This window comes from Trachypithecus francoisi, unplaced genomic scaffold (genome assembly GCF_009764315.1).
Source record: "Trachypithecus francoisi isolate TF-2019V2 unplaced genomic scaffold, Tfra_2.0 Lachesis_group2, whole genome shotgun sequence".
In the NCBI taxonomy this organism is placed as follows: domain Eukaryota; kingdom Metazoa; phylum Chordata; class Mammalia; order Primates; family Cercopithecidae; genus Trachypithecus; species Trachypithecus francoisi.
In genome coordinates this window covers 67,677,709-67,700,959 of record NW_022681465.1, presented here as the reverse complement: position 1 = coordinate 67,700,959, position 23,251 = coordinate 67,677,709, and the positions used below count along the sequence as shown (strand labels likewise).

Sequence of the window (23,251 nt, the reverse complement as noted above, 5' to 3'; positions counted from 1 at the left end):
TTTAGTTCAGTTGAGAAATATGTAATTTTGTGAATTATAAATTGTTTTTGCTTTCTTACAGGAGGGAAATATACCACTTTTACTTGCTATAATTTGTAAGAGACAGCAAATGGTGGAATTTTTAGTAAAGAACCAGGTAAATGTACATGCTGTTGATAATTAGTCCACTTTTTAGCCAGAAATCAAACAGAAAGCTGGACTAGTTAGAAGTAGCAATGAGTGTAAGATTCTTTCAGGACTTTTAAAGAGCTTTATCCTTAGGGATCTCAGTATTGTTCATTTTATTCCAAGTATAACCTTACACGTGAGATATAAATAGTGTCACATCTTTTACTTTTCTTTTTTTTTTTTTTAAACAAGGTCTCACTATGTTGCCCACATTCCTGAGCTCAACAGATTCTCCTGCCTCAGCCTCCCAAACTGCTAGGCACCATGCCTGGCCTGACTTTTCTAATTAGTTATTGGGTCTTGAAATGTCCAGTTTAGCAAAAAGTCTTGGATTGTCCCCTGGGGCTATCTCCTATGCCTTCATCCTTTGAATTTTTCAAAAAGCTAAGGGGTTCCCTAGGTCCAAGGAAGACAATCTTGCTTTACAAGTCAGAAGATTGGGGGGCAAAGGCCACTCTAAACATTCTGTGGTTTCCATTGATTCACTTGCTGTATTGCTGCCGTGGTAACTGGTCCTGCATTCTGGTAATGATTGACCTTTGCCACCAGGACGGCTTTACTGATTCAGACCCCTCACTTTTCATGGTGACTCACACACAGTTGACAGCTATGGTGTTACCTTTACTGACTCAGATCCCTCAGTCTTCGTGATGACTCACACACAGTTCACAGCTACAGTGATGCCTTTCCTTTTTTTTTTGAGATGGAGTCTCGCTCTATTGCCCAGGCTGGAGTGCAGTGGCGTGATCTCTGCTCACTGCAAACTCCACCTCCTGGGTTCACGCCATTCTCCTGTCTTAGCCTCCCGAGTAGCTGGGACTACAGGCGTCCACCACAACGCCTGGCTAATTTTTTTGTATTTTTAGTAGAGACGGGGTTTCACCATGTTCACCAGGATGGTCTTGATCTCCTGACCTTGTGATCTGCCCACCTCGGCCTCCCAAAGTGCTGGGATTACAGGCGTGAGCCACCGCGCCCGGCCTGTGATGCCTTTACTGACTCAGATCCCTCACTCTTCGTGTGACTCACACACAAAGCTCACAGCCACAGTGTTTTTTAGTTCCTGTACATATGTTCAGCCATTGTTCCCAGCACGCTGCTCTGCCAGCAACGCCTCCTGGCTTTACCCACACACAGAGTAAGTAAAGCGACCCCTGCCGTAACACTAAAAACCTTATTTCTTGCCCACCTCTTAGCTAGGCTTAGCCTAGACCTTGATAGTAAGTTATCCTTTGAGACCTGTGTTCATCTTTTCTCTAGCAAATTCAGTTGGGCTTGTTCTCAGCAGTCAGAGACATTAAAATAATGTTACAGGAAGAGAGCAGAGCTCCCTTTCCCTTTTGTTATCACATCTGTACCTTGAGGCTTTTTGCTGTCCAGTGTAGCAGCTTTTGTTAGATAGCAGAAGGCTCCACATTATCCTTCAATAGTCGTGGGCACCAACTTGCAGTTGGCCCTGCAAGTAATGTGTTTCCATAATAACGAAAATCTCTCAGGCTACTTGCATCTCTACCTCAAGTCTTTTAAATATTTTAAAATTTACCTCACAGGAAGTCATTCAATAGAATTCTCTGTATCTAAAGTAGGTAATTTGGATTTAACAGAGCTAAGCTCATCCATGACTCATGAGTATCCATGTATAAAACAGGGCTTTATACTTGTTTCAGCAGCACATATTCTAAGACTAGATCAGTACAGAGTAGATAAGCATGGCTGCTGCCTAAGGATGGCATATAAATTCAGAAAGCATTTCACATTTTGCACAGTCGCAAGAAGGTCATTTGACTATTTGTTAACTAGCTCCAAGGAAACAGTGCAAGTCAGACCAAAACAGGAGACATCCAATATTGAAATTGTTGTTACTGTTATTATAAAAGTATTCATGTAAGGTGATCTGTGAAATGTGAACAGCGCTGAGTATGGGATGTTACATGCAAATATGTTGTTAGTCCATGACTTGGAAATGAGGAAATGATAACTTGCATCTCTTTCGTGGAACCAAAAAAACAAGACAAGCAAAGTTTTGTCTTGTATGTCAGTTGGAGAGGACCAAGAAGATGCAGCCTGTAACACAGACCTGCTGGCTCTGAGTTTGAGGAGGTAGAGAAGGAATGGTAGTTGTCCAAGTCAGGTTTTGACATTTATTAGTTTTCTGCCCTCGGTGTGATTGATGAGCTCAGGAATAGTGAACAATTAGGTAATCTAGTTTAATGAGATAATAATATATTTATATATAAATTTAGTTACAAGTTATGAATTAGCTAAAATGCTCTGAACTGCAAACCATAATGAATAGAACTAATAACCAAAATTAGCACTTAGTAACATTTTCTGAAAGCTGTGACATTCAAATATTAGAACCTATGAAAAAACGCCCATCAGGTTTTGAGATTCCAAAATTGTTTCAGCAATACAGTTCAAGAATAAATTATTCCATTGCTTTACTATTTCTCTGAATATTTAAACGTTATCTCATTACATTCTCCTAACAACCTAGTGAAGTAAGGTAGTAAAATCTTTATTTTTTAGAAAAAGCCATGGAGCCTAAGGGAAGCAACTGGTCTAAAAACAAAATACCTATGGGTTACAGAGTGAGGACTTACTCTGAGTGCAGGACACTTTCCAGGATGTTAAGCTAATTAGAATTAATTTACTGAGCTACGCTTCTCTCAGTTTATGAGTACTTCATGTTTTTCTTCTTTAATTAGAAGCTAAGTAAGTTTATAGAGCTTAAAATTTTAAAGTGTATAGGACATTAGAGTTCTGATATTAGCTCTGATATTGTCTGAAATGCTTTAAGAATTTAATATATTTGGTAAATATTTTTCATATCACTATTAAAATAGTAATTTTATTTATTACATTTATAATGCATAGCATCCAACAGCAAATTTTGGAACATAAAAATAAGATACTTTAAAATGATCTTCAAAACGAAAGTCAAGGTAAGATTTCTTATAGTAAATTTCTCATTTATCTTGGTGGTCTTATTGATTTTAAAAAGTAAGATTATGTCCTCTTTGATTTCACTGAGCAGTGGTTTGTAGTTCTCCTTGAAGAGGTCCTTTACATCCCTTGTAAGCTGGATTCCTAGGTATTTTATTCTCTTTGAAGCAATTGTGAATGGAAGTTCATTCCTGATTTGGCTCTCTGCTTGTCTGTTACTGGTGTATAAGAATGCTTGTGATTTTTGCACATTAATTTTGTATCCTGAGACTTTGCTGAAGTTGCTTATCAGCTGAAGGAGATTTTGGGCTGAGACGATGGGGTTTTCTAAATATACAATCATGTCATCTGCAAACAGGGACAATTTGACTTCTTCTTTTCCTAACTGGATACCCTTGATTTCTTTCTCTTGCCTGATTGCCCTAGCCAGAACTTCCAACACTATGTTGAATAGGAGTGGTGAGAGAGGGCATCCCTGTCTTGTGCCAGTTTTCAAAGGGAATTTTTCCAGTTTTTGCCCATTCAGTATGATATTAGCTGTGGGTTTGTCGTAAATAGCTCTTATTATTTTGAGGTACGTTCCATCAATACCGAATTTATTGAGCGTTTTTAGCATAAAGCGCTGTTGAATTTTGTCAAAAGCCTTTTCTGCATCTATTGAGATAATCATGTGGTTCTTGTCTTTGGTTCTGTTTATATGCTGGATTACGTTTATTGATTTGCGAATGTTGAACCAGCCTTGCATCCCAGGGATGAAGCTCACTTGATCATGGTGGATAAGCTTTTTGATGTGCTGCTGAATCCGGTTGCCAGTATTTTATTGAGAATTTTTGCATGGATGTTCATCAAGGATATTGGTCTAAAATTCTCTTTTTTTGTTGTGTCTCTGCCAGGCTTTGGTATCAGGATGATGTTGGCCTCATAAAATGAGTTAGGGAGGATTCCTCTTTTTCTATTGATTGGAATAGTTTCAGAAGGAATGGTACCAGCTCCTCCTTGTACCTCTGGTAGAATTCAGCTGTGAATCCATCTGGTCCTGGACTTTTTTTCGTGGGTAGGCTATTAATTGTTGCCTCAATTTCAGAGCCTGTTATTGGTCTATTCAGGGATTCAACTTCTTCCTGGTTCAGTCTTGGGAGAGTGTAAGTGTCCAGGAAATTATCCATTTCTTCTAGATTTTCTAGTTGATTTGCGTAGAGGCATTTATAGTATTCTCTGATGGTTGTTTGTATTTCTGTGGGGTCGGTGGTGATATCCCCTTTATCATTTTTTATTGTGTCTATTTGATTCCTCTCTCTTTTCTTCTTTATTAGTCTTGCTAGCAGTCTGTCAATTTTGTTGATCTTTTCAAAAAACCAACTCCTGGATTCATTGATTTTTTGGAGGGTTTTTGTGACTCTATCTCCTTCAGTTCTGCTCTGATCTTAGTTATTTCTTGCCTTCTGCTAGCTTTTGAATGTGTTTGCTCTTGCCTCTCTAGTTCTTTTAATTGTGATGTTAAAGTGTCAATTTTAGATCTTTCCTGCTTTCTCTTGTGGGCATTTAGTGCTATAAATTTCCCTCTACACACTGCTTTAAATGTGTCCCAGAGATTCTGGTATGTTGTATCTTTGTTCTCATTGGTTTCAAAGAAATGGAAGAACACACCATGCTCATGGATAGGAAGAATCAATATCGTGAAAATGGCCATACTGCCCAAGGTTATTTATAGATTCAATGCCATCCCCATCAAGCTACCAATGACTTTCTTCACAGAATTGGAAAAAACTGCTTTAAAGTTCATATGGAACCAAAAAAGAGCCCGCATTGCCAAGACAATCCTAGGTCAAAAGGACAAAGCTGGAGGCGTCACGCTACCTGACTTCAAACTATACTACAAGGCTACAGTAACCAAAACAGCATGGTACTGGTACCACAACAGAGAAATAGACCAATGGAACAGAACAGAGTCCTCAGAAATAATACCACACATCTACAGCCATCTGATCTTTGACAAACCTGACAAAAACAAGAAATGGGGAAAGGATTCCCTATTTAATAAATGGTGCTGGGAAAATTGGCTAGCCATAAGTAGAAAGCTGAAACTGGATCCTTTCCTTACCCCTTATACAAAAATTAATTCAAGATGGATTAGAGACTTAAATGTTAGACCTAATACCATAAAAACCCTAGAAGAAAATCTAGGTAGTACCATTCAGGACATAGGCATGGGCAAGGACTTCATGTCTAAAACACCAAAAGCAACGGCAGCAAAAGCAAAAATTGACACATGGGATCTAATTAAACTAAAGAGCTTTTGCACAGCAAAAGAAACTACCATCAGAGTGAACAGGCAACCTACAGAATGGGAGAAAATTTTTGCAACCTACTCATCTGACAAAGGGCTAATATCCAGAATCTACAAAGAACTCAAACAAATATACAAGAAAAAAACAAACAACCCCATCAAAAAGTGGGGAAAGGATATGAACAGACATTTCTCAAAAGAAGACATCCATACAGCCAACAGACACATGAAAAAATGCTCGTCATCACTCGCCATCAGAGAAATGCAAATCAAAACCACAATGAGATACCATCTCACACCAGTTAGAATGGCAATCATTAAGAAGTCAGGAAACAACAGGTGTTGGAGAGGATGTGGAGAAATAGGAACACTTTTACACTGTTGGTGGGATTGTAAACTAGTTCAACCATTATGGAAAACAGTATGGCGATTCCTCAAGGATCTAGAACTAGATGTACCATATGACCCAGCCATCCCACTACTGGGTATATACCCAAAGGATTATAAATTACTCTACTACAAAGACACATGCACATGTATGTTTATTGCGGCACTATTCACAATAGCAAAGACTTGGAATCAACCCAAATGTCCATCTGTGACAGACTGGATTAAGAAAATGTGGCACATATACACCATGGAATACTATGCAGCCATAAAAAAGGATGAGTTTGCGTCCTTTGTAGGGACATGGATGCAGCTGGAAACCATCATTCTTAGCAAACTATCACAAGAAGAGAAAACCAAACACCGCATGTTCTCGCTCATAGGTGGGAACTGAACAATGAGATCACTTGGACTCGGGAAGGGGAACATCACACACTGGGGCCTATCAGGGGGAGGGGGGAGGAGGGAGGGATTGCATTGGGGAGTTATACATGATATAAACGTTATGCACATGTACCCTAGAACTTAAAGTATAATAAAAAAAAAGGAAAAAAAAAACTAGCAATTAAACAATTTAAAGAAAAAATAAAAAATTGTAATCCTAGCACTTTGGGAGGCCGAGGCAGGTGGATCACCTGAGGTCAGGAGTTTGAGACTAGCCTTGCTCACATGGCAAAACCCGTCTCTACTAAAAGTACAAAAATTAGCCAGGCGTGGTGGCAGGCACCTGTAATCCCAGCTACTCAGGAGGCTGAGGCAGGAGAATCACTTGAACCTGGGAGGTGGAGGTTGCAGTGAGCTGAGATCGCACCACTGCACTCCAACCTGGATAAAAGAGCCAAGACTCCATCTCCAGAAAAAAAAAAAAAAAGTAAGATTATATAGTTTTAATCATAAAAGAGCAGTTTAAAATATATATGTATATAATTTTTAAATTTAATTTCTTCAGTTTAGAATTCAGAGTTAACAAGTTAGTTGTAGCTAATTCATAATCTCGCAGTATTGTCTGAAAACCATGCATGTACCTACTTTTGTTCCCTGAAATTCTACATGATATTTTTGTGTAAATATAAATAAGAAATTAGATTTTTAAGTTAGTGTGTTTTATTTTCCTCTATAATCACATTATTACAAATTGGACTTGTGATGCAAATGGATCTTCTATTTAATTTTTATAATAAATGGTTTGTATTTAGTAAATAAATATTAATTATAGTTGATTCTTGAATAATAAGGTGGTCAGGGACTCTGATCCCTGTGCAGTTGAAAATCTGAGTATAACTTTGACTCCTTCCAAACTTAACTAATAGCCTACCACTGACTGGCAGCCTTACTGATAACATAAACAGTCCATGAACACATATGTGGTATGTGCTGCATTATTAGATACTATGTTTGTACAATAAAGTAAGCTAGAGAAATGAAGCTGTTATAAAGAAAATCATAGAAAAGGAAAAAATGCACTTACTATTCATAAAGCAGAAGTGACTCCTCCCAAAGCTCTTCATCTTCATCATCTTCAGGTTGATTAGGCTGAGGAAGAAGAAAAAAGGTTGGTTTTGCTGTCTCTGGGTTGCAGAGGCAGAAGGAAAATCTGCATCTCAGTGGGCCCCTGCAGTTCAAACTCTGTTGTTTGAGGGTCAACTGTATTACACAGGAGTCTGTGTCACGAAGAAAGTAACTCTCTTCAGAACTGGGAGCTCAACAATCCCTTTCTGATACCGTAAACAAATGGCAAGAAGAACCATAAAACTGGGCCAGTGTGCACCCACACAAATAGGAGATTATTTTTGAAGATACCTACTGAATGCAGAAGATGGGAAAGTAACGCCTTTACAAGAAGCAGAAGTTATGTTACGTATGCTTACACAAACAAGGTCTATTTTTTTCCTCATTCTCCATAAGTTGGAACCTCATGAGGTATATTCACTTCTTAGAACAAGCTGTTTTTTTGTTTTGTTTTGTTTTTTCTGAGACAGTCTCGCTCTGTCGCCCAGGCTGGAGTGCAGTGGCCAGATCTTGGCTCACTGCAAGCTCCGCCTCCCGGGTTTACGCCATTCTCCTGCCTAAGCCTCCCCAGTAGCTGGGACTACAGGCGCCCGCTACCTTAGTAGAGATGGGGTTTCACCGTGTTAGCCAGGATGGGCTCGATCTCCTGACCTTGTGATCCGCCCGTCTCAGCCTCCCTAAGTGCTGGGATTACAGGATTGAGCCACCGCGCCCGGCCTGAACAAGCTGTTTTTAAAAATGTGCTGGACAATTAAAATATTAATTTTGTTGGAACAAGATATTCTGTTACCAGGCTGGGCACAGTGGCTCATGCTTGTAATCCTAGCACTTTGGGAGGCTGAGGCAGGCAGATCACTTGAGATCAGGAGTTTGAGACCAGCCTAACCAACATGGTGAAACCCCATGTCTACTAAAAATACAAAAATTAGTCAGGCACGGGGACAAGCACCTGTAATCCCAACTACTTGGGAGGCTAAGCCGATAGAATTGCTTGAACCCAGGAGGTGGAGATTGCAGTGAGCCAAGATTGTGCCACTGCACTCCAGCCTGGGTGACAGAGCAAGACTCAAGACTCCATCTCAAAAAAAAAAAAAAATACTCTGTTACCATTAGGCAAAAGATGATCATAATAGATATTACATTAGCCAAACTCTAGGCTCAAAAAAACATAATTATAAAAATGGTTCACAATAACAAAAATATAACACTGAATGCATTGTACAATCTGAACTATATAAAGACACCATTAATTTAGTACATATTTATCAAACCACTTATATAAGTTAGGTCTGGCAAATCGCAGCAGACAAGATGGAATTGAATAGTTTTTGTCTTTAAGGTACTCGTAATAGAATACAGATAACTATTCGATTTTTGTGTTTTTTTACCAGAATTTTTAAGAAAAAAATATTTTAATTCATTCATACACTTTTCCACTTAAAAAATAACTATAATGTGTCTTTTGTGGACTAAGCATTTTTCCAATGTTACAAAATCCATTTAAAAAATACAGTTAGGAGATTGTGAATACCATTGTCATTTATTTACTACCTTATGTAGTGCTTACTGTGTGTCCAATGTCATCTGGGAGTTTATTGCTATAATTTATTATGTATGTATTATGTTCAGTATGTGCCAGGCACTTTTAGATTTGTGGTGATGAATGCAAGCTTCTAAAATCTGGGTTGAATTTAAGGTAAGCATGCAGAGTGAGTGGAACTTTGCCAATAAGGAGGCAGAGGGATGATGCTTGGCAGAAGGAATATCTAACAAGTTGCATGTTTGACAGAAACAGCAGCCATGAAGAATGAAAGTTTTAAAAAAAGGAGGAGCAATTTGAAAACGTAGGACACCTGAGTGAAATTTGTAGAGTTTATGAGCAGTTTAAATTTACTAGTGCAAAAAAAATTATATGGGAGTGGTTGGTAATGAGGTGAAAATAGCTTATAGTTATTATTTATTATGTATTTATTATGTTCAGTATGTGCCGGGGAAGACAAGCTTAGCAAAGATTTTGTTGTTGTTGTTGTTGTTTTACCTGTGTCTAGAAACAAGTTCAATAAAAGACTTTTAATTGTATAGAAATGAGTAGATCTTATCCTGTAGGCCAGGGGAAACTTCTCGGGTAGAATGCTTTTGGCTGCAAATACTAGAAGACCTAGCTAACAGTGGCCAAAACCATAAGAACCAGACTTCGTTTGGTTGTCCAGTGATATAATTGGATCCCACTTGTTCCTCTTTCAGCTATGATGTTGGCAGTATCTTGTTCATTTCTCCTTTCATGGTTGGCTACTTAGCAACAGCTCCAAACATCATGTTCTCACAAGACAGTATCTAAAGGCTGGAAGGGCTGCTTTTCTTCACATGTGTCTATTAAATTGGGAGAAAACTCAGAAGCATGCAGGGCACTTTTTGTAATTTTTTTTTTTTTTTTTGAGACAGAGTCTCGCTCTCTCACCAGGCTGGAGTGCAGTGGCATGATCTTGGCCCACTGCACCCTCCACCTCCCAGGTTCAAGCGATTCTCCTGCCTCAACCTCCCAAGTAGCTGGGACTACAGGCACCTGCCACCACATCCAGCTAATCTAGAGATCAAGTTGTGGAGAATTAATATTTTAACAAAATTGAGTCATCTAATCAATAAAATATATCTGTATTTATTTAGACAGTCTTTGATTTCTTTCATAATTTCTATAGTTTTCTGTATGAGATCTTATACATAATTTATTAGAGTTATAGTTAAATTTTTTTGGTGTGTATTATAAATGGTATATTTTAAGTTTCAAATTCTAATTTTTATTGCAGTATGTAGAGAAGTGAGTGGTTTTTGTATTAAATGACATGCTTCCTGTAATATTGCTATATCTACTTATTATTTCAGATTTTTTGTAGATAATGTGGATCTTATAATCATTCATATTGAAATAAAAAGTATTTTTTCTTTATGATCCATATATTCCTTTTATTTTTTTATGTTAGCTAAGAATTTCACTATGATGTTGAATAGCAGTGGTGATAGCAGGCATTCCTGTCATGTTACTAAATTTAGAAGTGGTGTGAAGTCCATTATTATTCAGTGCAATGTTAGATATGCTTGTTTCTTTATTTTGAAAAATCAAGTTAGAAATGTTCCCTTTTTCTCCTAATTTCTTGAAATTTAAAAAATCATGAATGAATGTTGAATTTTGTCAGCTTTTTTCTTCCCTTAAATGAATGAGTAAATGATTTTTCTTTGTTAACCTACTGAAAATGTAGATTACAGTTACCCCTTGGTATTTGTAGGGGATTGGTTCCAGTACTCCCTCAAGATATCAAAATCAGCAGATGTTTGGGTCTCAAATAAAATGAAGTTGTATTTTCACATAGCCTACATACATCCTCCCGTATACTTTAAATCATCTCTAGATTACTTATAATAATATCATGTAAATGCTATGTAAATAATTATTATACTGTATTGTTTCTATTTTTATTGTTGTATTATTACGTTTTATTATTTTTTCCCTAATATTTTCAATCAGCAGTTGGATGAATCCACAGATGCAGAGTCAGCAGATACAGAAGGCCAACTGTGCATTGATTCATTGTTGGATATTGAAATAGCCTTGAGTCTGGAATGACTGACACTTGTTCATGATATATATTGATTGAGGGTTTTTGACTCTATATTCCCGAGAGATATTGGCCTGTATTTTTTTCTGTGTTTTAATATTATTTCTGGTTTTGATATGAAGATAATGATAGTCTCATGAAATGAATTATCTAGTATTACTCCTCCCTGTGTACTCTGAAAAAGATTGTGTAAAATTGGCAGTATTTCTTCCTTAAAGGTTTGATAGAATTCCCAAGTGACATAATCTGGGCCTGTTATTTTTTTGTTGAAAACTCATTAACTGTGAATCTAATTCATATAATATATGTAGAGTTATTCGGGTTATTTATTTTCTTCATGTGGGTTTTTGTACTTTGTGTCTATCCAGGAATTGATCCATTGAATCTAAGTTATAAAGTTTGTGGGCATAAAGTTGTTCGTGGTTTTTACTACTGATATCTTAATGTCTATTAGATCAACAGTAATGATCCCTCAACTTTCATTTCTGATATTGTTAATTTCTGCTTTCTCACTTTCTTTCCAGATTAGTCTGGTAGAATTTTGTCAATTTTATTTATCTTTTCAACGAAGTCAGTTTTCCTTTTATTGATTCCTCTGTGTGTTAATTTCAAATTTACTGATTTCTGAACTTCAATTCTATTGAATTCTGTTCTAATTTTAGTATTTTTTTCTTATTTGTTTTGGGTTGAAATTGTTATTTTCTTATTGTACTTGAAGGTGAAATCACAGATTATTTATTTCAGATCTTTCTTCTCTTGTAATATATGCATTTAATGCTACACACTTCTGCTGCACACTTTTTATTATATATCTAAAATTTTGATAGGCTGCATTTTCATTTTCATTTAGTCTAAAATATATTTTTGATTTCTCTGGAAACTTCTTTAACCTATGTGCACTTAAGGAAATTTTTGTTTAATTTATAAACGTTTAAATATTTACACAGGTATGTTTTTGTTGCTGAGTTCTACTTTATTTCCATTGCAAATTTTTTCTGCTTTCTATTTTGCAAAGTTACTAAGGTGTGTTTTATAGCCCACAGCGTGGTTTATTTTGGTGGCTGTTTAATTTCAACTTGAAAATTGTCTACTGTCCTTAGACAAAGTAGTCTATAAATGTCAATTAGATAACATTGATTGATAATGCTGTTCACATCATCTGTGTCTACCGATTTTCTGCCTGCTCGATCTATCATTTACTGACAAAGAGATGTTGAATTCCCCTATAAAATTAGTGGATTTTTCCATTCCTCTTTTTAATTTGTATCAGCTTTGCTTCATGAAAATATGTAGGATTGCAGGTCTTCTTGGAGAGTTGACTCCTTTACACCTGATAAATGCTCTTTATCCCTGATACACTTCTTTGTTTTGAAGTCAGCTTTGTCTAAAAGTAATACAGCTATACAGTTTATTTTGATTATTGTTAATATGGTCTGTGTTTCTCTATTTCTTTACATTATACCTTTCAGTGTTTTTATATTTCAAGGGGTTTCCATGTATATAGAAAATATCAGTATGTCTCTTTAAAATCCACTATGATAATCTCTGACTTTTAATTGACATATTTAGAACGTTATACTAGAACTCTTTTGTGTATTGAGAAGATGTGGAGGAGAAAGACAGTTCTATAAATTTCTGATTAAACCTCAGTGTTACTAAAACTGTGTCTCAAGTGTGTGACCTTCAAAAGCATTTTTTCAATGGTATAACTCTTAAAAAAAATCATACTGCCCTAATTCTTTTCAGTGTTTTTTGAACTAATTTTTGAATTGCTCCCTAAAAAATTTATTTCATGCTACTATACACTCTCATAGCTTGTTGCTATACCTTTCTCCATGTGAACATTTATAGTTGGGCTGGGTATGGTGGCTTGCACCTTTAATCCCAGCCCTTTGGGGAGGCTGAGGCAGGAGGATTGCTTGAGGTCGGAAGTTCAAGACCAGGCTGGCCAACATGACAAATCCCTGTCTGTACTAAAAATACAAAAGTTAGCCAGGTGTAGTGGTGGGCACCTCTAATCCCAGTTAGTCAGAAGGCTGAGGCAGGAGAATTGATTGAACCCAGGATGCGGAGGTTGCAGTGAGTCAAGATGGCGCCCCTGCACTCTAGCCTAGGCAACAGAGGGAGACCCCATTTCATAAAAGAAAAAAAAAAGAAAGAAAAAATAAATCTTTGCATTAATATGAAGAGCCAAAATTAACTTTATTAAAATTTACTAGAATAAAAAACTAATTGAGGACACTCTAACAAAAAAAAGAAATTTACTAAACATTCAACTTTAGTATTCTTTTCGGATGATTTTTACAATGTAATTGCTTATTTGTGTATGTGCATGTGTATATGTACATATATGTATATATATATATCACACTAAATATTAAACAAGTTAGACCTATTCTTACTTAAATCCAACATTAGTAAATGAAAGTAGGATCTGGTGTTTTATAGCTGCTATATAGTTATATACTACAAGAATATAGCATACTAGGTTGTTATTCAGGAAAATAACATAAGAGAAGTAAGTTTTTAACAACGCATTAAGCTGATGGACAAAAAGAATGAGCAGAGGAAAACTTTAGCTTTCCCTCATTATCATTTATAATGAGGATTTATTATAAAATCCTTTAAATTTTTGAAATACTGAAAAGGTCATATGCAAAACAAAACAATTAAAAATATGTCAGGTGCCCAGCCTATGAATGTTTCCCAGCATATGAACTGTAGGATCAAGTACAGAGGAGATTTAAAATAATTACCCTGAAAGTTGAGGTTTATTATGGCAACTGTGAACTAGTTAGATAACATAAAGTCAGATTCCCAAAGAATATTACATATGTGCTTATATCTTTTGTTCTCATGAGGATGTTACGTTTTGGTTGAGAGCATTGGCTCTCTTAAGAATGTTACCTTGAGCCGGGCGCGGTGGCTCAAGCCTGTAATCCCAGCACTTTGGAGGCTGAACAGGCGGATCACGATGTCAGGAAATCGAGACCATCCTGGCTAACACGTGAAACCCCGTCTCTACTAAAAATACAAACAAAAAAAAAAACTACTGCCGGCGAGGTGCGGGCGCCTGTAGCCCAGCTACTCCGAGGCTGAGCAGGAGAATGGCGTAACCTGGGAGGCGAGCTTGCAGTAAGCTGAAATCCGCCACTGCACTCCAGCCCGGTGACAGAGTAAGACTCCGTCTCAAAAAAAAAAAAAAAAAAAAAAAAAGAATGGTACCTTGTAAACATTCAAGTAATATGACTGGCTTAAAAAGCTTAGAAAACCTTTTATAGGAGCAATAGTACCAGTCATAAATTTTAAAAACATATTTAGACTAGTCGTTTTCTTATTTTAAGAAATATATACTTTTAAGTACTGAAGAAGATTTGAACATTTAGCAACAACAAATGTGTTTTAGTTACAGCTATGTGGTTTTGTCTTTCATTTCATTCACACAAAAACCCTATAAAATTAGTACTTATTCAATAATGCAAATACAATATCTCAGCTTATTACAATTACACCTGCAGTCATATCACTCTTAGGTTAGTTTTGTGAAAAAAGTAAAACCGCCCGGGCGCGATGGCTCACGCCTGTAATCCCAGCATCTCGGAGGCCGAGGTGGGTGGATCACTGGTCAGAGATTGAGACCATCCTGGCTAACATGGTGAAATCCTGCCCCTACCAAAAACACAAAAAATTAGCTGGGTGTGGTGGCGGGCACCGGTAGTCCCCGCTACTCAGGAGGCTGAGGCAGGAGAATGGCATGAACCTGGGAGGCGGAGCTTGCAGTGAGCCGAGATCGCGCCAGTGCACCGCAACCTGGGTGACAGAGGGAGACTCCGTCTCAAAAACAAAAAAAAAAACAAAAAAACAACAACAAAGTAAAACCAATTAAAAACAGCAGCAACAAAAAACAATGATAGCAACAAAACCTCCCAATGTGATACCTCCCAACGAATTCTTTCTGTATGAAAGCAAAGAAATGTATCTGCACTCACATCTGTTCACTTCAGTCTCGAACATGTGTGAATTCTGAAGTGAACCATTCTGTCAAAGAATGACAATCTTAAAGAAAATCAGCACATTAGAAATGGAACCTCTTTCTTACTGAAACATATGTAGTGTTTTACCATGCAGCACTCACTCAAAAGGAAAAATGCATTTTCATCAATTTCTTAGTTATCATATTTGAACCTTTAACGTTTTTCCTCTGGATGTGAAAACTGAGACACTAAGAAGTTATCTAATTTCCCATAGTCTCAAAGCTAATAATTTTCAGAGGCCTGATATGGACATTTGTTGGACTGACTTCAGTGTTTAAGCTCTTTCCATATCATTTCTGTATCTCCCCTTGACATACCTAAGCTGGATAATCTTTTACTTATCTCTAGCCTATTTCATTTCCCATTCCGTATGGAAGTTGTTTTAAAATTATCTGCTAGATTTATTTCCAGTCACTGCCATGCACAGCTCCTCCTCGTCCAAGTCTCCATAGAAAATCAAACTCCCAACTTTATAGAGTAACTATTAACTATCTTCGCTCCACAGTTTTCCTCTCATCCTTCTTTCCTTGTCTCTTAACTTACAGAGAATATTTGTAAAATTTCCAGGAGTGCCCATTCTACAATACCTTGCACACACATAGTATTTGCAATCTCAGAGTGATTTTAAAGAATGAAGTCACAAATAATATAATTGTCAGGTCACTGTATTTTTTTTTTATAATCCTCTTTCCTTCTACAAATTGATTCTTTTTACCTTTTATTTATTTGGCTCATTATCAAGTTTTCAAGATTTCCAAGTTACCCTCAGCAATAATATGTTTATACTATCTTGGGTGTCTTCATTGTTATCCACTTATTGTTACAAAAATAAATCATTAATTGGTGATCTAATTTGTACCAGTCAGTAAAGAATCTACATTGGAAAAATCTACCCTTCAGTATTTATCTTTGTTTGTGTTTATAGGGACAAAGACAGATAAACTATGAAGAATGCTGACTAAAGTTTTTAGAGGTGCTGACACCCCCATACACACACCATAATTAATAAATATCTGATTGTTCTTTCTTCAAGTTAGTACTAAGAAAGAAATGAGGCATAAAAACATATTTTAATGTAACCCACTTTTGTTCCTAATTATCAAGTGTTGGCCATTATGATTTCTTAATAAATGTCACTAGAGTATTTAAAAATTATATATTCATAAAAAATGTTAGATTCTGGATCAGCAAATCAACTATTTTTATAGTACTATGTTGGTGCAAAAGTAATTACGGTTTTTGCCATTAAAAGTAGTGGCAAGAATAGCAATTACTTTTGCACCAATTTAATAGTTACATAAAATATGAGCTCACTTATTCAAGCAGGCACCAAGTTTACTTAAAAAATAACTATAGCAATGTAATAACATTTCAATGTACTAATTTTTCACATTTTCAATATTGTTGGAATGAGTAAATGAGTTTACATACATCTTTATTATTATTATTATTATTTTGAGATGGAGTTTTGCTCTTTCACCCACACTAGAGTACAGTGGTATGATTTTGGCTCACTGCAACCTCCGCCTTCTGGTTTCCAGTGATTCTCCTGCCTCAGCCTCCCGAGTAGCTGGGATTACACGCACGTGCCACTACGCCTGGGTAATTTTTGTATTTTTTTCATAGAGACGGGTTTTCACCATGTTGGCCAGGCTGGTCTCGAACTCCTGACCTCGTGATCTGCCTGCCTCAACCTCCCAAAGTGCTGGGATTACAGGTGTGAGCCACCGCACCTGGCCTTATTATTGTTTTAAATGCCTTTATTCACGCAACAAATATTTATTGATAATCTACTTTGGTTAGACATCATGCTACAAAATGGAGAGATAAAAGTTATTTAAAAATTCACATTTTCTGCTATCTGAAATATTAAATCAATTTCCAAAATTATACACACACATACACATACCTCACTCTAACCTTGGGGCCTGCAAGAAGGGATTGCTTTTCTATGATTTAGTCTTAGTGATGGATTGACTGATTGCATATTTTCCCCTGTGTTTAGAACCCATGAAAAATAATTTGTAAGAATCATGCAATGCAATCATTATTTATGAATTATGCAAGTGTACAATTAATGGGATGATATTTTTGATTACTTTTTAGTCTTGTGCTATTTGTTTAACTTATTACACGTAATTTTTTGTTGCCCTTCCATTTAGAATACAGTCTGGATCATCTCATCTTGGCATTCTATCCATTAATAAGAAAGCAAGCAAATTCTTAGAAAAATAAATTAAATAGCCAACTATCTAACTGCCATCTTTGTGCTTAGATTACAAGTTATTATGTTGGGAAAATAGTAAACACAGCAGTGGATTTTAACAAGAATATTCAGACAAGAGATATATTTGACAAGAAATGGCTTGGCCAGCCTATGAAGAGAGCATGGTATCTGATACTATCCAAATTCTGGAATCTCATTCACTTTTATTGTGTATTCATCTTTATCAATCTTTTTTACCTTATGTGTCCAAGAAATTGTCTCATAAACTCTTTTATAGTGGTAATATTTTTGTTCAAAAATATTTTATTTTGTTCAGTGACATTTTGAATTTTAAAAAGGGTAGATGGAAGCCTTTGCTTAGCTGAAGACAACATAATGAAGTTTTAGTTACAGAGTAGTGAATGCTAGTATACTGGGTATTTTCAAGGAGAGATCTTTTCTGTAATAACAAGTAAGACTTGTCCTAAATTCTTGATATAGAATGAAAGCATTTTACTGATACTGCATACAGTATTTTAAAAGGAGGAATGTGAGAAACTGTTATAATATTGACACCCAGTGATTCATGTTTCACTATGTCCATGCCCTGACCATTGCCTGAGAACCTTGTCATGTGATTTGATTTGGTTAACCTGGAGTTAAAATGTATAATTTAAGAAGCTAAAATGTGTAATTAAGAAGAAGAAAATGTGTAATTTAAGAAGAAATGTGTAACTTAAGAAGTCATGCCCTTAATCTCTTGTCTTTGAATCTATCCAGCAAAGATGCCTTGGTTGGTACCCTGAAAACATGTGGCCACAAGCAAAATCAACAGTATTACAAGACAATCATGACCATTTAGTCTGAGTTTATTGTTGGCAGCAGAAGAATCATTCAGCAAGGCTCAAGTCACACTGCTAGTCAAAAAATAACATGTTATAAACCACCACATTTTAGAGGTTTTCTTATGTCACAACATGATACAAAGATATATTTAAACTGATTAATCAAGAGTACATTATTATTATTGTGGGATAAATACAATAATAAATAGCATCTGCATAGCACTATATAGGTAACACACCTTAATTTGGTCCCGAAACCTTCTAAATTCCCATTAGTTTTTTGTTTGTTTTTGTTTCCATTTTTGTTCGTTTGCTTCTAAGCACAACATAGGTTAAATGAACTAAGCATAGTACATGGCAAAAATGCAAAAGGGTTTAATGGAACACTCAGCAGAGGTAAAGATGTATAATAAGCTTCAACAAAACAAATAGTATGATGATTTTTCATAATAATTTGAAGATTATAGAATAGTGCTTGACTTTATTGGGGTAGTGAAAGATAAAACCTTGGTGTTTTAATATAAAGACTATCATAATACCTTACCAGATGTTCACACTCAGATATTTAATAACTTAGTTCAAACTTATTGTAGCATGCTGAAAAATGTTTCCCTAGAAGATATCAACTTCCTGATCTCTAGAATATTTGAATGTTACTTTATTGGAACTTTTTAAAGAAAAGTTTCACAGAGTGATTGGTAAGGATCTTGAGATGGGGGGATTATTCTGACTTATCTGATTGAAACCTAAATGCAATTATACGTATACTTCAAAAGGGGAGGCAGAGAGGCACCTGATGAGCACCACAGGGAAGGCAATGTCAACACAAAGCAGAGGGAGATTTGAAGATGCTAGCCTTGAAGATTGAAGTGATGAGGCCGCAAGCCAAGGAATACCAGCACCTACCACAAGCTGAAAGATGAAAGAAACAGTTTCTCTTCTAGAACCTCTGAAGAAAGTGTGACCACTTTTGGCCAAGTGAAAATAATTTTGGATACCTGACCTCCACAACTGTAACAGCATAGATTTATGTTGCTTTATATCATCAGATTCGTGGCAATTTGTTATAGCAGCTATAGAAAATGAATAGAATTTTGTTTTGTAAAAATGAAAAATCAAATTTAAAATATTTTTATAATTTATATTTTTAAGTTTTTCCAAAAATAAATAAACTAGTTATTAAGATAAATAATATCTTATGAACACTAAATGTTAATAACTTGGATCATTCACTTTATTCTTTTGGTAGCTATATCATTGTATGTGATTTCTTTGATTCCACATCAAGTAAATGGTGGGGGACACATTCAGAATAGTGAACCTGTTGTCAAATTATCATCACTAGAATATGACTATGAACTTTCAATGTTATTTTCAGTGTGATTAAAAGTAAAAAGAAAACATATAATTTTTACTAGAAAATTGACATTTTATTGATAATTGGAAAATTCACACTGGCAGATTTAAAAAATTATATCTAATAGGAAAAGAAAGGGAACAGAAAAAAAATTAGAAAATTGTTACTGTAGGCCCTGATAAAGGATGATATTACATTGAATGGACGTACCAAAATTAGTATTCATTCCATAGTTATTGAAAATTTGGGTCATTTCTAGTTTGAGGCCATTAATAAAGCTGTTGTGAACATTTTTTAAAGCCTACTTGCTTGCTTTGTTTTCATTTGTTTTGGGTAAATAACCAGAAATGAATTTTCAGGTTATACAGTAAATAAATGTTTAACATTTTTAAAACCATCAAACAAATTTTCAAGTATTTTACATTCCTATTACCATATCTTTCTTCTTCATCTGAGACTCTAATTATACATTTGTTAAGAGTTATATTTTGACTCATAAATCTCAGAAGTTCTGTTCATTTTTCATTCAACATTTTCCTTTCTGTACTTCAATTTGGATGGTCATTCTTACTTATCTTGATTTCAAGTTTATTAATTTTCATTTATATTCTTCAGTGCCTAAAGTTTTTTTTCAGTGCCTAAATCTACACTTAAGCAACATCAGTGAATTAAATAATTAGCTGGAAATTTATTCACAGATTTCACTTGCCCATTGAATTATTTCATTTGTTTCACTATTTTGCTTATATTTTCATTAAAACTTGAACATATTTTCATATATGTTTTCATATGTTAATTTCATTAGCTATCATTTCTGGACCTGCTTTTATTATTTGGTGTATCTCTTGGTTATAAGTCAAATTTTCCTATATTTTTACAACTTTAGTACTTCTTGACTGTGTACAAAACATTATGGATCCTATATTTTTATGTGTCTAGAATTTGTAGTTTTTCTTAATTGAATGTTGTATTTTATTACATTAGTCACTTAGTTTACTTGTAGACAGATCAGATTAATGCTTTTGAAACTTGTGATGACACACCATTAAGGCAGGTATAGAATAACCTTTGCTCTAGGACTATAATAGTTTGACTACTAATCTGGGTTATTACACAAGTCTGTACTGAATAACTATGGTGTTCCTAAAGGGCTTTTCACTTTGACTGACTAGAAGAACTCAAATATTTCTCAGTCTTATATGGACTTTGCTGTTTGTACAGCTTACAGTTATGCAATAATGATTATTTGACTGGTTTTGTGAAGTCTTACTCTGTGCATACATAATTTTGTATTCTGGCAAAGACTAGTACTTCTTTGCAGATTTCTGAAAGTCTTACTCAACTATCTTTTTTTGATTGCCTAACTCACACAAATTTTACCATGTCTCTGTGCTCTTCTGTGTTGTTCTTCACTGTGCTCCAGTCCTGCAAGTGTCTTCATGAGGAAAGCTTAGTAGAGCAGGAGCCTTCCTTATTATTTTCCTTTCATGAGGAGATCATCACAGTAATATGCCGCCCCCTCATCCCTGAAAACAGTTATTTTGCATATTTTGTCATAGTTGCAGGGGTTTAGAGTGGGAACAGGGATTTAGAGTGGGAGGGCTAGTCTATTGCCAGCTTCTCTACCATACATGAAACAGCAAGTCTGTGAAGTAAAGTTTTCGAACAAGTAAGAAAAAAATGGATCCTGTGCACAGATAGAAAGATTAGCCTTAAGAGAATACAGAAAAGTTAATCCAGAAATCTTGAATACATACACGATTAGATGTATAATATTTTCTATAATCCTCTTGTTTCAGGGAGAGACAGATAATATTTCATACCAACAAGCCATGTAATAACTATGCTAGTATCCTACCTCTATTACCTTCTAATTCAAATTAGGTATTAAATTGCATAGATTTCTATGCTATTAACATATCTGCCTCTTCCTCTGTTTTCCCACTATAACTGTCTTAGCATAAGGCCTCATTACTTTTTGACTACTTTTTATATTATGTTCAAATATACTCTAAATTTAATAATTAGATTATAATAAATTATAAAACTCTTATTTGTTTTAGTATACGCTAACAGAAAATAAGATATTGCTGGAAAACAATGGTACCTTTTAGTCTGCTCAGGTTGCAATAACAAAACACCACATACTGGGTGTCTTAAATAACAGAAATTCATTTTCTCACAGTTCTGGAGGCTAGAAGCTCAAGAGTTGGCTAGGTGCTAGCCCATTAGGTTTCTGATAACATTTCTCTTCCTGGCTTGTAATGTGCTGTCTTCTCACTACGTTTCTATATGAATTTTCCTCAGCAGCTTTGCTGAGAAAGGTAACAAACTCTCTCGTATGTCTTCTTATAAGAATACCAATTGTGTTATATCAGAACCACACTGTTATGACCTTATTTAATCTGACTACTTTCTTGGAGTCCCCATCTACAATCCCACACTGGGGTTAGGGCTTCAATATATTAATTTTGGGGAAACATATTCCAACCATTACAGATTACCACTAAAATTTAATTTGAAATGCTACTTTTTTTTTAAATTGCCAATTTGAAGGCTATTCTTAAAGAATGACTTTCAACAATAACTGTAGATACAAAAAAAAAAACAAAACCAAATTTCTTCCAATCTATCCTATAACAATGAATTTTTTTTCACTGATTGGTATCATAGAAAATCATCTTTCCTCTATATTAGGGTGTAATAATGTACTTTTCTTTCATTCTGGAAATCTACCTATTATGTACACACATATACACACATAGATATAAATACACATACAAATTGTGCCTACATATTTAAGATTGTTAAGAGCATAGCTATTTCATAAGGGTAGTCAAAAAATTGTAATTAGGTTACGATTACAGTGGCTCACAACAGTAATCCCAGCATGTTGGGATGCCAAGGTGGGCAGGTCACTTGAGGCCAGGAGTTCAAGACCAACTTGGGCAACATGATAAAATGCTGTCTCTACTAAAAATACAAAAATTAGGTGGACATAGTGGCCTGTACCTGTAATCTCAGCTACTTGGGAGGCTGAAGCACAATAATCGCTTGAACCTGGGAAGCAGAGGTTGCAGTGAGCTGAGATGGAACCACTGCACTCCAGCCTGGCGACAGAGCAAGACCCTGTCTCAAAAAAAAAAAAAAAATTGAATTAGTCATAACAATTTCTCTAAGAATTAATATATTTCACAGATAATTTTCTATCTTAGTAGTATATGTTTGAAATTACATAATTTATGAAATGATAAAGTCATATAGTATAGAATTAAATATTGATATATTTAATTAAATAATAATTTTTTTACATGAGTAAGAGTTTGGATCTCAATATATATATTACTTGCATTAGATATAGTCTATAATGCAATTGCTAGTTAATCTAATTGACGCTAATTATAAGCTCTTTGCATAAAAAAATTTGATTAACAAGCTTGTTTATTCTCTAATACTTTGTTGAATTATTTCACTGACAACATTATACAAATTTTAACACCCTATAAATGATAATATCACAATTACGTAACACATCTTTAACTTTGATCATTATTAATGAATAACTCATTTTTTTCTTAGTGTTCACCACAAAGTTATTTAAAAGCAAGTAAGGAATAAAATATCTACCTGAAGACCAGTACGTTGTTCTACAGATTGGAGAAATAGCACATAACTTTTAAGTAATAATTAAAAACTCTGAGTTTTCATTAAAATTCTAAATCTTGTTTAAAATTCTACATTTTGTTTAAAATCCTAAAGGAAAATTTTTACTCACAAGACTTTTGAAACAAAGTGCTTATTTCCCCACCGGCCCCACCCCCAACCAATTTTCCAACTCTTCAGACGCTAACTCGGTGTCTATAAATCAGGAGTACCCACCACACCCTTCTCAAATGTGCTA

General features: G+C 35.2%; 1 non-coding gene across 1 annotated transcript; it reads left to right on the top strand.

The window, feature by feature from the left end:
• The first annotated feature begins 1,826 nt into the window (after positions 1–1,826).
• Positions 1,827–1,929, top strand: LOC117066214. Its single transcript, XR_004430199.1, has one exon. It is a non-coding gene; the product is annotated as a U6 spliceosomal RNA (small nuclear RNA).
• The last annotated feature ends 21,322 nt before the right edge of the window (positions 1,930–23,251 follow it).